Source organism: Macaca fascicularis, chromosome 9 (assembly GCF_037993035.2).
Source record: "Macaca fascicularis isolate 582-1 chromosome 9, T2T-MFA8v1.1".
NCBI lineage: Eukaryota > Metazoa > Chordata > Mammalia > Primates > Cercopithecidae > Macaca > Macaca fascicularis.
Genome location: NC_088383.1, coordinates 142,582,877 through 142,600,569, shown reverse-complemented (window position 1 = coordinate 142,600,569; position 17,693 = coordinate 142,582,877). Strand labels below are relative to the sequence as shown.

The 17,693-nt window shown below is 43.0% G+C and overlaps 1 long non-coding RNA gene across 1 annotated transcript; it reads right to left on the bottom strand.

Moving 5' to 3' along the window:
• Positions 1-908: 908 nt before the first annotated feature.
• On the bottom strand, positions 909-15,214 carry LOC123566883 (uncharacterized). The gene is made up of 4 exons (XR_010578145.2): positions 15,102-15,214; positions 4,690-4,786; positions 2,397-2,504; positions 909-1,039 (listed from the first exon to the last, which is right to left on the bottom strand). It is a non-coding gene; the product is annotated as an uncharacterized lncRNA (long non-coding RNA).
• Between the last annotated feature and the right edge of the window lie 2,479 nt (positions 15,215-17,693).

Sequence of the window (17,693 nt, the reverse complement as noted above, 5' to 3'; positions counted from 1 at the left end):
TGCCTGTGAGGGTGTTGCCAAATGAGATTCACGTTTGAGTCAGTGGGCTGGGGAAGGCAGACCCACCCTTAATCAGGTGGGCACCATCTAATGAGCTTCCAGCAAATATAAAGCAGGCAGAAAAACATGAAAAGGCGAGACTAGCTTAACCTTCCAGCCTACATCTTTCTCCCATGCTGGATGCTTCCTGCCCTCAAACATCAGACCAAAACTCAGTTTTGGTACTTGGACTGGCTCTCCTTGCTCCTCAGCTTGCAGACAGCCTATTGTGGGACCATGTGATCATGTAAGTTAATATTTAATAAACTCCCCTTTACATATATGTGTGTGTGTGTGTGTGTGTGTGTGTGTGTATGAAATTTATCCTATTAGTTCTGTCCCTCTAGAGAACCCTGACTAATACAGATTTTGGTACCAGGAGTGGGGTGTTGTGTTGCTGAAAAGATACCCAAAAATGTGGAAGTGACTTTGGAATTGGGTAACAGGCCAATGTTGGAACAGTTTGGAGGGCTCAGAAGAAGACAAGAAAATGTGGAAAAGTTTGGAACTTCCTAGAGACTTGTTGAATGGCTTTGCCCAAAATGCAATAGCAATATGGACAATAAAGTCCAGGCTGAGGTGGTCTCAAATAGATGTGAGGAACTTGTTGGGAAGTGGAGCTAAGGTGACTCTTGTTATGTTTTAGCAAAGAGACTGGCAGCATTTTGCCCCTACCCTAGAGATATGTGGAACTTTGAACCAGAGAGAGATGATTTAGGGTATCAGGTGGAAGAAATTTCTAAGCAGTAAACATTCAAGAGGTGATTTGGGTGCTGTTAAAGGCATCCCATTTTATAAGGAAAGCAGAGCATAGAAGTTTGGAAACTTTGCAGCCTGACAATGCAATAGAAAAGAAAATCCCATTTTCTGAGAAGAAATTTAAGCCAGTTGCAGAAATTTGCATAAGTAATGAGGAGCCAAATGTTAACTCACAAGACAATGGGGAAAATGTCTCCACAGCATGTCAGAGGTCTTCATGGCAGCCCTTCTCATCACAGGCCTGGAGGTGTACAAGGAAAACATGGTTTCCTGGGCTAGGCCCAGGGTCCCCAGGCTGTGTGCAGCCAAGGGACTTGTCCTGTGTCCCAGCTGCCCCTAGCCATGACTAAAAGGGACCAAGCATGAAGCTCCAGCTGTGGCTTCAGATGGTGCAAGCCCTAAGCCTTGGCAGCTTCCACATGGTGTTGAGCCTGTAGGCACACAGAATTCAAGAATTGAGGTTTGGGCACCTCCACCTAGATTTCAGAAGATGTATGGAAATGCCTGGGTACCCAGGCAAAAGTTTGCTGCAAGGGCGAGGCCCTCATGGAGAACATCTGCTAGGGCGGTGCAGAAGGGAAATGTGTGGTCAGAGCCCCCACACAGAATTCCTACTGGGGCACCACCTATTGGAGCAGTGAAAAGAGAACCACCATCCTCCAGACCCCAGGATGGTAGATCCACTGACAGCTTGCACTGTGTGCCTGGAAGAACTACCAACACTCAATACCAGCCCATAAAAACAGCCAGGAGGGAGGTTGTACCCTGCAAAGCCAAGGGGCAGAGCTGCCCAAGACCATGGGAACCCACTTCTTGCATCAGTGTGACCCAGATGCGAGACGTGGAGTCAAAGGAAATACGTTTGGAACCTTTGAGATTTGACTGCCCTGCTGGATATTGGACTTGCATGGGGCCTGTAGCCCCTTTGTTTTTGGCCAATTTCTCCCATTTGGAATGGCTGTGTTTACCCAATGCCTGTACCCACATTGTATCTAGGAAGCAACTAACTTGCTTTTGATTTTACAGGGCCATAGGCAGAAGGGACTTGTCTCGTCTCAGATGAGACATTGGACTATGGACTTTTGAGTTAATGCTGAAATGAGTTAAGGCTTTGGGGGACTGTTGGGAAGGCATGATTGATTTTGAAATGTGAGAACACGAGATTTGGGAGGGGCCAGGAGTGGAATGATACAGTTTGGCTGTGCCCCCACCCAAATCTCAACTTGAATTGTATCTCCCAGAATTCCCATGTGTTGTGGGAGGGACCCAGTGGGAGGTAATTTAATCATGGGGGCTGGTCTTTCCTGTGCTATTCTCATGGTAGTGAATAAGTCTCACGAGATCTGATGGGTTTATCAGGGATTTCTGCTTTTGCTTCCTCCCCATTCTCTCTTGTCACTGCCAGGTAAGAAGTGCCTTTCACCCTCCACCATGATTGTGAGACCTCCCCCAGCCACGTGGAACTGTAAGTCCAGTTGGACATCTTTCTTTTGTAAACTGCCCAGTCTCAGGTATGTCTTTATCAGCAGCGTAAAAATGGACTAATACACTTCCCCTCTCTCTCTCTTGCTCACTCACTCATTCCCTTCCCCTCTTACCTTGCCATATGATCCCTGCATGCCAGCTCCACTTCACCCTCCACCATGTATGAAAGCACCCTGTGCCATCATCGGATGCAAATGCTGGCACCATCATTCCTGTGCAGCCTGCAGAACCATGAGCCAAATAAACCTCTTTTCTTTACAAATTACCCAGCCCCAGCTATTCCTTTATACCAACACTAAATGGACTAAGACAATTGAGATAGAAACTTTAAGCACCAGCCAGCAGATATGGGTTTTAAGAGTTTTGTTTCCCATTGAACCTACCAAATGTCCTGAAAACAATGTCAAGTGTTACCTCATTACATCTGCCTCTGCTGCAAGTTGTGGTGTCATAATAGAATCATCCAGAAATCCTTTCATTGTTTTTCTTAGGAAAGACTTATGGGCCAAGGTGGCATTTAATCATAACTCTCTTATCTAACTTGGAAACAAGAATTTACTCTCCTTCTCTTCTATTCGCTCTTTCTCTCTTTCTAAAAAAAAGGGGGCAGTAAGCATGATGTCTGAAGAAATAAATATGCCCTGGAGATTTGGAAGTATTTTATATTACCTCCCACATTCTAGATGCCCACTCTTTCCCTGGGAAGAAACACAGAGACCCCGATAAGCCCCCGATTTAAGAATAACAGACTAGTCTCTGAGAAGGAAAAACTGAAGTAAGGTTTGTCAGGGTGTTTTGCACCCTCACAGAGTGAAGCTATGTAGTAATGTAGTTTATTGGAAACTAATCATTATGAGAAATGTTTTCTCAAAGTTCTTTAGCTTCATCAGTTTCCTTTCTTTTTATTAGTAAATATAGCTAAAACTTTCTTTTAAAGCATATATGATAGTTTCATAAAATTTTATCTTTCAACCTAATCTAAGCAGTTCTCTAGCTATACACAATTTAGCTTTCTTTCTGTATATGCAGAGAGACATGGAATCATGATTGGAGTGATGTCCACCAGATGTCAAAATAGATTTCTGGATTCCTGTTTTCTATCAATTTTAATGAGGTATAATTTCCATATAATAAAATGTACACATTTCTGTATAATTTGAAAAGTTCTCAAAAATTTATACATCCATGTAAACACCTCCACGTCATGATACAGAACATTTCAATTACCCTAACGAGCTCTTCTCTGCCCTTTTGATACAAATCCTTCATCTCAGCCCCAAGCAATCACTATTCTTTCTCTCACTCTACATTAGTTCTCTTATTGTGCAGTTTTATATAAATGAAATTATACAGTATGAACTTATTTTGTATCTGTCTTCTTTTGCTAATCTAAACACTTTTCAGATTCATCCATGTTGGTGCATGGATTAATTTGGATAAAGTTGGGATAAGCATAAATACATAGGCCTTTGTGTTGATATATGTTTTTCAAGCTCTTACATAAATCCCTATGAGTACATATTCAACTTTCTAAAGAACAGTCATTTTTTCCCCCAAAGTAGTTTGCCATCTTATATTTCCATCATAAATTTATGGTTGTTCCAGTTGTTCTACATTGTTTCCAACACTTGAAATTGTCAGTTTCTTTAATGTTAATTTTTCTAATGAATCTCTAATGGTATCCCATTTTGCTTATAATTTCTATTTCCTTGATGACTAATGAAGTTGAACATCTTTCCACATGCTGATTGGCTATGCATATAATTTCTTTTGTGTAGGGTCTGTTTGTATCAACTGACCATCTTAAAAAACAATTGGGTTGATTGTCTCCCTTTTATTGAATTTTTAGAATTATTTATATAATACGGAAATACAACTTTTGTCTAATATATATGTTATGAATATTTTCTCCCAGTTTGTGGTTTGCCTTTTCACTTTCCTATTTACGTCTTTCAAAAACCAGATGTTTCTAATTTTTATAAAGCCAAGCCTACTTTGTAAATTATGTTCTTTGGTGGTTTGTGTTTTTGTGTGTGTACTACCTACAAAAATTGGTATACCCAAAAGTTGCATTTTTTTGCTAGTAGCTTTTAGTTTAGCTTTACTGTTTTGGTATATGATCTGATTGATATTTATATATGGTTTGAGGTAGGGATTATGGTTCATTCTTTTCTATATATATAACAAGTTATTTATTTTCTACATGTAAATAACCCGTTGTTTCAACCATTTTTGAAAAATTTGTCTTTTGGCTGGGCATGGTGGCTCATGCCTGTAAACCCACACTTTGAGAGGCTGAGGTGGGCAGATCACATGAGATCAGGAGCCGAAGACCAGCCTGGCCAACATGGTGAAACCCTGTCTCTACTAAAAATACAAAAATTAGCTAGGCATGATGATACATACCTGTAATCCCAGCTACTCTGGAGGCTGAGGCATGAGAATTGTTGAAACTGGGAGGCAGAGGTTGCAGTGAGCCGAGATCACACCACTGTACTTCAGCCTAGGTGACAGAGCAAGACTCCATTAAAAACAAAACAAAACAAAAAAAAGTCTATCTCTTCCCTGATTAAATTGTATTGATCCTTCATTAAATATCAATTTACCATTTAGGTGTAGGTTTATTCATTTCTGAATATTTATCCCATATTTATGCTTACATCAATAGCAGACTGTCTTTACCAAAATAGCTTTAAAGTAAATGTTCAAATCAAGTGATTTTATTTCCCTAATTCTGTTCTTTATTGTTCTCCAAAATTGTGTAAAATACTTCCTGACATTTGCATAACCATATAAAATTTAAAATCAAATGTCAGTTTCTAGCTACTAGTTCAATTTTAGAAGAACTGAAATATTATCAATATTGACTCTGCAATCATAGTGTGTATCTCCACTTATTTTATCTTCCTTGAGTTTTATCAACAAAGCTGTGATCTTAGTACTTAAGTCTTAAATACATTTTGCTAACTTTATCCTTTAGTATTTCATGCTTTTGATGCAATTGCCAATGGTGTTATTTGATTACAATTTCCAATCCTTGTTATTAGTACATGAAAACACAATTTATTTTTGTATGTTTTACTTTATGTGCCCTTGATAAACTCACTTATTAATTCAAGTAGCATTTTTAACATACATGTGATTATGTTACATTACGTGGCATAGTTAACCTTAAGATAGTGAGATTTTCCTGGTAAGCCTGACCTAAACACAAGAGCTGTTTAAAAAGGGGAGTTTTTTCCCCCAGTTTCAAAAGGCAATGTAGAATAGAAGCAAGCTGGTTTCACTCTCTCCCACAGAAAACCAAAATTATCACCAGAAATATCCCAACTCAAAATAAAGATGAGACCACTTCCAGGCCCACAGAGAAGTGAGAGCACTCTGAGTAGTTGGTAAGAGAATTAGACATCCACATTTGCAATACCCCCTCCCCCATTCTGCCTGGCACCACATATATTGAAAAATTTCCCCAATTCATTGTTTCTACGCTGAGAAAAGCAAAATGGAGGAGACAAACAGCTTCCCCACCATCTTGGGTTCCCTGGCAGGAGAACTGTCCCTACCTTAGCCCATCAAGAAGTATCCTGAAGACAAGCAGAGACAAAATGGGGAGGAGGGACTACCTTCTCCAGACCTGGAAACTCTGCTCAGAAACTCAGCCACAGGAGATGCCAATCAGAGTGGATGTTCAGCAGCACCACGCTGTAGGAGGTTCATTCCACAGGTCCCCTGGGTACAAACCCCTAGCCAGCCTTCCCACACTACTGGGATATCCCTTTGGGACTTCCCCACCTCCAACTCGAGAACAGCAGTGCTCTAACGCTTTACTAGAGCCAAGGGGAGCTTGTTTTTAAGGTACCACCTAGAGCCATAAAGGAGGCCTAGGTGACCTAGCATTAGAGAGCCTCTAAGCTTGGGAACAAGATAGCTGACTAGAGATGTCTGGTATTCATCTCCCCACCCCCCACCTCAGATAAGAAGGAACCAAAGCAATAAATAAACAGCTTAGAGTTAACTGGAGTGTTGAAGGAAGAGTGCTGGTATGCAGAAGAGGAGTGGAAATGCACCAGTGGTGATTAGAAGTCCAGGAGGGCAGTGTGGAAGCACTTGGCCTCTGCAACCCCTTGTCCCTCATCCAAATCAGAACTGCCTAAGGTCAGGAGTTACTTATTGCAGGTAAACAAAAGATCCCCACTATCCCCGATTGCCACTGCAAACACCTAAAGTCCTTACAACGGGAGAATCCCACAGTCACCCAGTTTGGAGAGCTGCAGGGCGTTCCCACAGCTCCATTGCCCTAGATTAGGAGCATAAAGTGTGCACTCCCCATTCCCCAACTATCCTCTGTGAGCCAGTCTGCTGCAGCAGGGCACCAGCTTGAGACCAGAGCCATGTCTGGAGTGCACCCTATTCTGGAGGCCAGTATCCACTGCACCTCTCCAGCACTGGAGCTCTGTCTTTATTCCACCAAGCCCACCCTGGTGGCTGAACACCGCAACACTGGCAGCATGAAACCTGGGCCCAGGATTGGCTGTGACTCCAGACAGCAGAAAAATCAACTCCTACCCCCCTCACTTCCACACAGGGGAAATGTCTGGCAGTCCCACCCAGGGCAAAACTGCCCTTGAGCCAGCCAAACTGCTGCATGCCCTCCTCCAAGTGGGAGAGTCCCTCGAGACTCTGAGTAGCTGACACACTTCCAGGCCAGTGGAGTGGCTATGTACCTGTATTCAGGGCCTGAGTAACAGTTTTGAGGTGCCCTATCCCCTGCAGACAAAGCCCTGCCTTGTACAATGGCCCTATGTCCACAATCAGTGGCTGAGAAACAGCTCTAGGGGCTGCAATTGCAAAACACCCCCAGAATAACCAAGCAGTTGTGTGCCCTGGGACTGAGGAACAGCTCAGCTGACCACCCCTGGTGGACTAATCCCCAGTCCAGCTGAGCAGATGCACACCCACATCCCAGATCCAAGAAACAGACTGGTGGCCCACCCCCAGCAGACACATACTCGGGCCAGCTGATCAGTCATGCAGCTGTGTCCTGGGCCTGAGAAATAGTCCCATGGCCTGCAGCAGACACACCCCCAGGCCAGCCAAGCAGCCCTGTGCCTGCATACCAGACCTGAGAAACAGCCCTGTCAGCCACCCATGGTGAGCATGCCCACAAGCTGACCAAGTATCTATGCTTATGTTCCTGGCCAGAGTAACAGCCCAGTGGCCTCAACCCCAGGGAGTCAGACCTCAAGTTGACCAGCCCATTGTGTATATGCACACACATCCCATCTTGAGAAACAGCCTTGTAAGCCTGACCTAAGTGCACAAGCTCTTTAAAAAGGAAAGGCAAAGCTGTACCACCAGTGCCAAAGACACTCTCAGACTAGGCCACTGAGAAACTTGAAACACCACCAATGTAGATTACAGCCAAAGAAACTACACAGAGACTACATTACTGCATCCATCGAGAACCCAGGGCAACACACCCCACTGAACTGACGCCTTAAGGCCCAGTCTTTTTTTTTTTTTTTTTTTTTTTTTTTTTTTTTTGAGACGGAGTCTCACGCTGTTGCCCAGGCTGGAGTGCAGTGGCGTGATCTCGGCTCACTGCAAGCTCCGCCTCCCGGGTTCCCGCCATTCTCCTGCCTCAGCCTCCTGAGTAGCTGGGACTACAGGCGCCCGCCACCGCGCCCGGCTAATTTTTTGTATTTTTAGTAGAGACGGGGTTTCACTGTGGTCTCGATCTCCTGACCTTGTGATCCGCCCACCTCGGCCTCCCAAAGTGCTGGGATTACAGGCTTGAGCCACCGCGCCCGGCCGAGGCCCAGTCTTATGAATGAGTCTTTCCCTTCAAAACTTACTCCATACAAGCAAAAGAGGTGATGTTTCTTCCCACCAGATGTATAGAAATCAACATAGAGATACCTTAACACATTAACCATGAAAAAGAAAGGAAACATGTCACCTCCAAAGAAAAATAATAATTCTCCTATAACAGATCCCAATCGGCCGGGCACGGTGGCTCAAGCCTGTAATCCCAGCACTTTGGGAGGCCGAGATGGGCGGATCACAAGGTCAGGAGATCGAGACCATCCTGGCTAACACGGTGAAACCCCATCTCTACTGAAAAATACAAAAAATTAGCTGGGTGTGGTGGCAGGCACCTGTAGTCCCAGCTATTCGGGAGGCTGAGGCAGGAGAATGGCGTGAACCCGAAAGGCAGAGCTTGCAGTGAGCTGAGATCCAGCCACTGCACTCCAGCCTGGGTGACAGAGTGAGACTCTGTCTCAAAAAAAAAAAAAGATCCAAATCATAAGGAAATATATAAAATGCCAGAAAAAGAATTCAAAATAATAATCTTAAGGAAACTCAGTGAGTTACAAGAGAATACAGATACAACATTCAATGAAATTAGAAAATAATTTATGATTTGAATAAGAAATTTAACAAAATGGTATATATCATTAAAAAGAACCAAATGGAAATCCTACAGCTGATGAATTCAATGAATGAAATTAAAATATACAATCAAGCACTTCAACAACAGATTAAACAAAGGAGAAGAAAGAATTTCTGGACTTGAAGATAGGTCTTTTGAAATAATACAGGCAGACAAAAAATAATTTAAAAGAATAAAGAAAGCTTGCAGAATTTATGGGACACCATTAAGCAAACAAATATTATGGGCATCCAAGGAGGAGAAAAGAAGGGAAATGGAAAACACATTTAATGAAATAACAGCAGAAAAATCCCAAGTCTTGTGAGAGAGATGAATGTCCATGCCCAGGAAGCTCAAAGAACCCCAAATAGATTCAACCCAAACAGGTCCTCTCCAAGGCACATTATAGTCAAACTGTCAAAAGTCAAACATAAATAATTTTTTAAGTAGCAAGAGAAAAGCATCAATTCAGATATAAGGGAATCCTAATTTGATTAACAGCAGATTTCTCAGCAGAAACCTTACATGTCAGAATAGAATGAGATGATATAGTCAAAGTACTGAAAGAAATTTAAAAAAAAACCTGTCAACCAAGAATATTATACCCAGCAAATCTATCCTTCAAGAATGGAAGAGAAATAATTTTTCTTGAGAAGGAAAAACTGAGGGAATTCATCACCACTAGATCAGTCTTACAGGAAATGCTCAAGGGAGCCTTACATTTGGAAGTGAAAAGACAATAACCCTTCATGAAAACATGCAAAACTATAAAACTAACTGATATAACAAAGGAGAAAGACAAAGGAATCAAGCATTATCACTACAGAAAACCACCCAACTGCAAAAATAAATAATAACAGATGAAGGAAGGACCAAAGAATATACAAAGCAACCAGAAAACAATCAATAAAATAACAGGAGTAAGTTGCCACCTATCAGTCATAACTTTGAATGTAAATAGATTAAACTGCCCATTTAAAAGCTAGAGACTGGCTGAAGGATTAAAAAAAAACAAAAAAACAAAACAAAAAAAAACAAGACCCAACTATATGCTGCCTTACCTATAAAGACACACAAAGACTGAAAGTGAAGGAAGGAATGGAAAAAGATATTTCATGCAAATGAAAACCAAAAGCACCAGACACAGTGGCTCACATCCATAATCCCAGCACTCTGGGAGGCTGAGGCAGGTGGATCACAAGGTCAGGAGTTCGAGACCAGCCTCGCCAATAGGGTGAAACCCCATCTCTACTAAAAATACAAAAAAAAAAAAAAATTAGCTGGGCATGGTGGCACACACCTGTAATCCCAGCTACTCAGGAGGCTGAGGCAGACGAATCATTTGAACCTGGGAGACAGAGGTTGTAGTGAGCCTAGATAGCACCACTGCGCTCCAGCCTGGGCAACAGAGTGAGACTCCGTCAAAACAAAGAAACAAAAAACAAAACAAAAAAGAAGCAGAAGTACCTGTATTTATATCAGAAAGTACAGATTTCAAGCTAAAAACTATAAAAAGAGGCAAAGAAGAACATTATATAATAATAAATGGATCAGCTCATCAAGAGAACATAACAATTTTAAATATATATGCATCCAACACTAGAGCGCCCAGACATATAGAGCTAATGTCATTAGATCTAAAGGAAGAGGTAGACCCTACTACAATAATAGTTGGGGACTTCAACACCCTACTCTCTGCACTGGACAGATCATCTAGACAGAAAATCAACAAAGAAACATTGGTTCTAAATTGCACCATAGAACAAATGGATCTAATAAACATTTACAGAACAGTTCGTGAAACAGCTACATAATACACATTATTTTCTTCAGTACATGGAGCATTCTCCAGGATTGGTCATATGCTAGGATACAAAGCAGGTCTCAACAAATGTTTTAAATCAAAATTATATCAAATATCTTATCTGATCACAATGGAATAAAATGATATCAATAGCAAGAAAAACATTCAAAACTATAAAAATCTATGGAAATTAAGCAGCATAATCCTGAACAAACAATGGGTGAAGGAAGAAATTAAGAATGAAATATTAATACTTGTTGAAACAAGTGAAAATAGAAACACAATGGAAAAGCAGTATTAAGAGGGAAGTTTACAGCAATAAATGCCTACATAAAAAAAAAAAAAAAAAAAAAAAAAAAAAACTAGAAAGAAAACAAAGGACTTAAGGATGCACCTCAAGGAACTAGAAAGCAAGAACAAACCAAACCCCAAATTAGTAGAAGAAAAGAAATAGTAAAGATCAGAGCAGAAGTAAACAAACTTAAATAAAAACACAATATAAAATAACAAAAAATGAAAAGTTGGTTTTTTGAAAAGAAAACGTTGATAAACCATTAACTAGACTAACTTTAAAAAAAGAGAAGGCTCAAATAAATAACATCAGCAATGGAAAAAGAGAAATCACAATGGATATCACAGAACTACCAAGGATCATTAGAGACTGCCATGAACAACTGTAGAAACTGATAAATTTCTGGACACATACAACTTAACAAGATTGAACCAAGAAGAAATAGAAAACCTGAACAGACCAAGACAAGTAACAAGATTGAATCAGTAATAACAAGTCTTTCAACAAAGAAAAGTCCAGGTCTGGATGACTTCACTGCTGAATCCTACAGAACTTTTAAAGAAGAATTAATACTGCTTCCTCTTAAACTATTCCAAAATATTAAAGCAGAGGAAATTCTTTCTAACTCATTCTTCAAGACCAGAATAACTTTGATACCAAAACCAGACAAGGACACAACAACAGCAAAAAGAAAACTACAGTCCATTATCTCTTGAGTACACAGATGCAAAAATCCTCCACAAAATACTAGTAAACTAAGTTAAACAACACATCAAAAAATAATAACCGTGATCAAGTGGGCTTTTATCCCAGGAATGCAAGGATAGTTCAACCTACACGAATCAACAAACATCATACATACATCAGTAGAATGAAGGGAAAAAAGTGATCATCTCAATACATGCAGAAAAATGTTTTGGTAAAATTCAACATCTCCATGACAAAAACTTTTAATAAATTAAATATATAATCAAAGTAACTCAACATAATAAATATCATATATGACAAACCCACAGTTAACATCTTACTGAATGAAGAAAAGCAGCAGGGGGGAGGGCATCCTTGTTTCAGTGCTTAGAGGAAAAGAAAGCTCTAACTCTTAGAACTGATAATTTAGTACAGCTGCAGTATTCTAATATACAAAAATCAGTAGCATTACTATATATGATGACACAGTTCAGATATTTGTCCCCTCCAAATCTCATGTTGAAATTTGTTCCCCAATGTTGGAGGTGGGGCCTAATGGCAGGTATTTGGAGCATGGAAGCAGATCTCTAATGAATGTCTTGGTGCCATCTTCATGGTAATGAACCAGAACTGATTGTATTTTAAAAGCCTGGCACCTTCCTTCCATCTTTCTCTCTCCCTTCACCTCACTATGTAAGGCAGCTTCCTCTTGCCTTCTTCCATGAGTGGAAGGTTTGAGGCCCTCACCAGAAGCATATGCTGGTGCCATGCTTCTGTTACAGCCTGCAGAACTGTGAGCCAAATAAACTTAATTTCCTCATAAATTATCCAGCCTCAGGTATTCCTTTATAGGAACACACATGGATTAAGGCACATGAACAATGAACTAGCTGAAAAAGAAAGGCAATCCCATTTACAATAGATCCAAAAAAAAAAAAAAAAAGTGCCTAGGAACAAACTTAGCCAAGGAAGTAAAAGATCTCTACAAGGAAAACTACAAAATATTGATTAAAAAAAACTGAAGAGGATACAGATAGATATCTCATGCTCATGGATAGGAGAATGACAATACTACCCAAGGCAATCTACAGATTCAGTGCTATCTCTATCAAAATACCAACGACACTCCTACAGAAATAGAAAAAAAAAATCATAAAATTTGTATGGAATCACAAAAAAACCCAAATAGCCAAAGTAATCCTGAGCAAAAGGAACAAAGCTGGAACTATCATCACATTAGCAGACCTCAAATTATACTACAAAGTTGCAGTAACCAAAACATCTACGGCACGGTACTGGCATAAAAACAGACACATAGACCAATGGAACAGAATGGAGAACCCAGAAACTAATCCATATATCTACAGCCAACTGATTTTTGACAAAGGTGCCAAGAATATTCACTGAGGAAAGGACAGTTTCTTTAATAAATGGTACTGGGAAAAGTAGATATTCACATGCAGAAGAATGAAACTAGACCCCTTTCTACTCTATACAAAAATCAACTCAAAATGAAACAAAGATCTAAATGTAAAACCCAAAACTATAAAACTGCTAGAAGAAAACATAGGGTAAATGCTTCAGAACATTGGTCTGAAAAAAAAGATTTTACGAATAAGACCTTGAAATCACAAGCAACAAAGGCAAAAAATAACGAACAGTGTTATATCAAACTAAAAGATTTTTACATGGTGAAGAAAACAATCAAAAGAGTGGTAAGACAACCTATAGAATGGGAGAAAATATCTGCAAACCAATCATCCAAGAAGTGATTAAAATCCAGGATATAAAATAAGCTGCAACATCTCGACAGTAAAAAAAGATTTAAAAATAGGTAAATCATCTGAATACACGTTTCTCAAAAGAAGACATGCGAATAGACAACAGGTATGTGAAAAAATGCTCAACATCTCGAATCATCAAGGAGACACAAACCAAAACCACAATGAGATATCATCTCACCCTAGTTAGGATGGTTATTATCAAAAAGACAAAAAATAACAAATGGCAGCAAGAGTGCAGATAAAAGGGAACTCTCGTGCACTGTTAGTGGATATGTAAATTAGTACAGCCATCATGGCAAACAGTATGGAGGTTTCTCAAAAACTAAAAATAGAACTACCATATGATCCAGCAATCCCACTGGGTATGTACCCAAAGGAAAAGAAATCAGTGTATCAAAGGGATACCTGCACCCCATGTTTATTGCAGCACTATTCACAATAGCCAAGATATGGAATCAACCTGAGTGTCCATCAACGAATGAAGGGATAAAGAAAATGTGGTATATATACACAATGGAATGCTATTCCGCCATAAAAAGAATGAAATCTTATCATGTGCAGCAACATGGATGGAACTGGAGGCCATTATGACAAGTGAAATAAGCCAGCCATAGAAAGACAAATATGGCCTGTTCTCACTCACATGTGGGAGCTTAAAAAGTTGATCTCATGGAGATAGAAGTAAAATGACAGTTACCAGAGGCTAGGAAGGGTGTGGGGGAAGCAGATGAAGAGAGGTTGTTAAGGGGTAAAAACAGACAATTAGAGAGAAGGATCTGATCATCACACACGGTACCTGATTTGATCATCACACACGGTACCTGATCTGATCGTCACACACGGGTACCTGATTTGATCATCACACACGGTACCTGATCTGATCGTCACACACGGGTGCCTGGTCTGATCATCACACATAGGTAACTGACTTCATCATCACACACAGGCACCTGATTTGATAATTACATTACTCAGCAAATGTACACCCTTATTTACGCATTTTATTGTTTGAAAATGTTACCTTAAAAGGAAAAATAACAATAAACAAATGTTTAATGATATGCACACAGAAGTATTTAAGAAGTGAACTGATGTTTGCAACTGGCTTTGAAATGCATAAAATAAGACAGATTGGTGATGGACATAGGATAACCAATTAAAGATAACAAGTTAATGACAGAATGTAGGTGACTGATGCATAAATTAAAGAATAAGAATGCCCTTCTCTAAAAGGAACTAAATCAATAAAGGCCCATGTATTTCCTGCAGGTCATTAGAAAGAAAGGCTGGATAACCCCATCTCTCACGCTTCGTGGTGCCAGGACCACAAAACTTCACACAGGAGGAGAGCATTTCTCGTGTATTCCTCGACCTCACACCAAGAGGAGTTGGTTTGGAGAGTCGGGGTTTGGGTGATTTTCTCCAAAGCAGGATATGAAGAAACCCCCACCCCACCCCATCAACACAGACCAGGCAGTACGCACAGTGGGCATATCTGGCTCTTGACTCATCCCCGAACGAGAACCCATGACTAAAAGAAGACACGGCCAGTGGCACCCCCCAGATAAATGCTCCTGCATTGCTCCCAGGGCCCAGTTGCCAGTGAAAGGGAGTCAAGCAGGTGCATGGGGTGTCGGAGGGTGGCAAGTGGCCTTTTTGGGTTCCTGCTCAGCTAGCCGCTGGCTCTCCCTTAGCTCCCTGCTGCCCTGTAGCCCTGACTGCACCTACCCATAGGGCCTTGAGATGTTGGAAGTTCCACATTGAATGATGGCAGTCACGTGGGGGAGCACATTATTTCTAAATCTATGCGTTAATTACCTTCTTGTTCCTTGCTGCTTGCATGAGATTCTCAAAGTCATATGTTGAAATTAGTTTGTTAACACCTGGAACATTTCACACTGGCCACTTCCTTTCCTTTTACCCGATGCAAGAACACACTCTCCTCAGCGCCACCATTACATCCTTGTTCCGCAGGGAGTAGGTGAGGGGTTCAGGGTGGGGCTGGCCACTGTGTACAGCACGGCCACCACTGTGCTGTTGTCCATGGAGGAGCTGGAGCCCAGGAGGATGTAGGTGTAGGCGACGGCGGAGCAGTACACGCAGACCAGGCGTAGACGACGGCGGAGCAGTACACGCAGACCAGGCGTAGGCGACGGCGGAGCAGTACACGCAGACCAGGCGTAGGCGACGGCGGAGCAGTACACGCAGACCAGGCGTAGGCGACGGCGGAGCAGTACACGCAGACCAGGCGTAGGCGACGGCGGAGCAGTACACGCAGACCAGGCGTAGGCGACGGCGGAGCAGTACACGCAGACCAGGCGTAGGCGGCGGCGGAGCAGTACACGCAGACCAGGCGTAGGCGGCGGCGGAGCAGTACACGCAGACCAGGCGTAGGCGGCGGCGGAGCAGTACACGCAGACCAGGCGTAGGCGGCGGCGGAGCAGTACACGCAGACCAGGCGTAGGCGGCGGCGGAGCAGTACACGCAGACCAGGCGTAGGCGGCGGCGGAGCAGTACACGCAGACCAGGCGTAGGCGGCGGCGGAGCAGTACACGCAGACCAGGCGTAGGCGGCGGCGGAGCAGTACAGGCAGACCAGGCGTAGGCGACGGTGGAGTAGTACATGCAGACCAGCAGCAGGCGGGAGGAGCACGTGGAGAAGGCCTGCGGCTTTGCCCTCCGCAGTGCGGATGCGCAGGATGCTGCAGGGGCTGGCGATGATGCAGCGGGTGGGACACCATGGTTAGCAGGAAGTTGACCACGCCAAAATAAACGTCTATGACCGTGATCATGATGTTGTTCGGGGCTATTGGACTGCAGGACAGCAGTAGCAGGGTGGGGACCTCACACAAAAAGTTCTGGTTCTGACCAGAGCCACAGAAGCTGACCTCAGGCCCGTGTGCACTGACGTGCTGACCACACTGACCACTCACCAGCGTGCCTAAGCAGACGGCCACGTAGCCGTCGTAGGCCATGGCGATGAGCAGCAGCAGCTCGGCCCCCAGAAACCACGTCAGGAAGAGCTGGCTGTGGCCACCAGCCCCTCCGGCAATTTGGGGAGGACAATGGACGTGCAGACGATGTCTAAAAGGGCCAGGTGGGGGAGAAGGAAGTGCACTGGAGTGTGGAGGCCTGGATTCAGGCTGACGGCCACGACCATGAGGATGTTTCCTGCAAGTGCATTTGGGTAAAAGAGGAGGAAAAAAGCAAAGAAGCAGCCCTGGAGCCGACGGTCTTCAGAGCAACCCCGCAGGACAAACTTCTGGACAGCTGTGTGGCTGTTTGCTGCCATTAGGAGTGCGAGGCCCTTACAGGTCACTGCACAGGTCACAGCTAGTGCCACCAGCACAGGAACCGGGTGGCTAGGCGACCTGTCCCCCTGCTCGCTGTCCCGCTGAGACGCTGGGAAAGTTTGCTGTTGGCAACTTTGCTGCAGAAAGCACATAATTAAGATGTTAACATGGCTCCCTGCGCCCAGGGAGAAGTCAGCATTAACCCTCCACTCTGCGGGGAGTCAGCAAGCCCAGCCTCGCTCACCCCCAAGGACAGTGCTCTCTGCCTGCCTGCAGTGGGGCCCGCATCACAGTAAATAACAAAAGTGCAGCAAGAGCCTCTCATTGCTTTGACTTTAAACATTTCCTCCGTTATCCCAACACACAGAAGCTCGTGGTGTGCAAGTGTGCCTGGCCCCCGAGGCAGGCGGAGACCAAGTCAGTGACCTGGGCGCAGGACTGTGGGTCCCAGAGAAGAAAAACCACCCAGCAGGAGTGGGCCAGGCTTTACGGAGAATTGTGGGCAGAGCAGTACCTAGGTGCCAAGGCAAGAGACTGAAGGCACAAACTGTTTCAGTGTAATAAAGACAATAGTTAGAATAAGAATAGTCATAACACAAATTAGATATAGACATGATCATGGACAATTATCAATCATTATTATAAACATTATTAATCATTGGCTTTTAATATTACTCTTCGTTGCATTACTAATATAACCAAGGAATAACTGGCGGGCATAGGGTCAGGTGCTGAAGGGACACTGTGAGAAGTGACGAAGAAGACAAGAGGTGAGCCTTCTGTCACGCCCGCATAAGGGCCGCTTGAGGGCTCCTTGGTCAAGCGGTAACGCCAGTGTCTGGGAAGGCACCCGTTACTTAGCAGACCGCGAAAGGGAGTCTCCTTTCCTTGGAGGAGTCAGGGAACACTCTGCTCCACCAGCTTCTTGTGGGAGGCTGGATATTATCCAGGCCTGCCCGCAGTCATCCGGAGGCCTAAACCCCTCCCTGTGGTGCTGTGCTTCAACGGTCACGCTCCTTGTCCACCTTCATGCTCCTCCTGTACTCCTGGTTCCTCTTAAAGTTTGTAGAGGACAGCGGTAGAAGAAACAGTGAAAGTCTGAAAGTCTTTGATCTTTC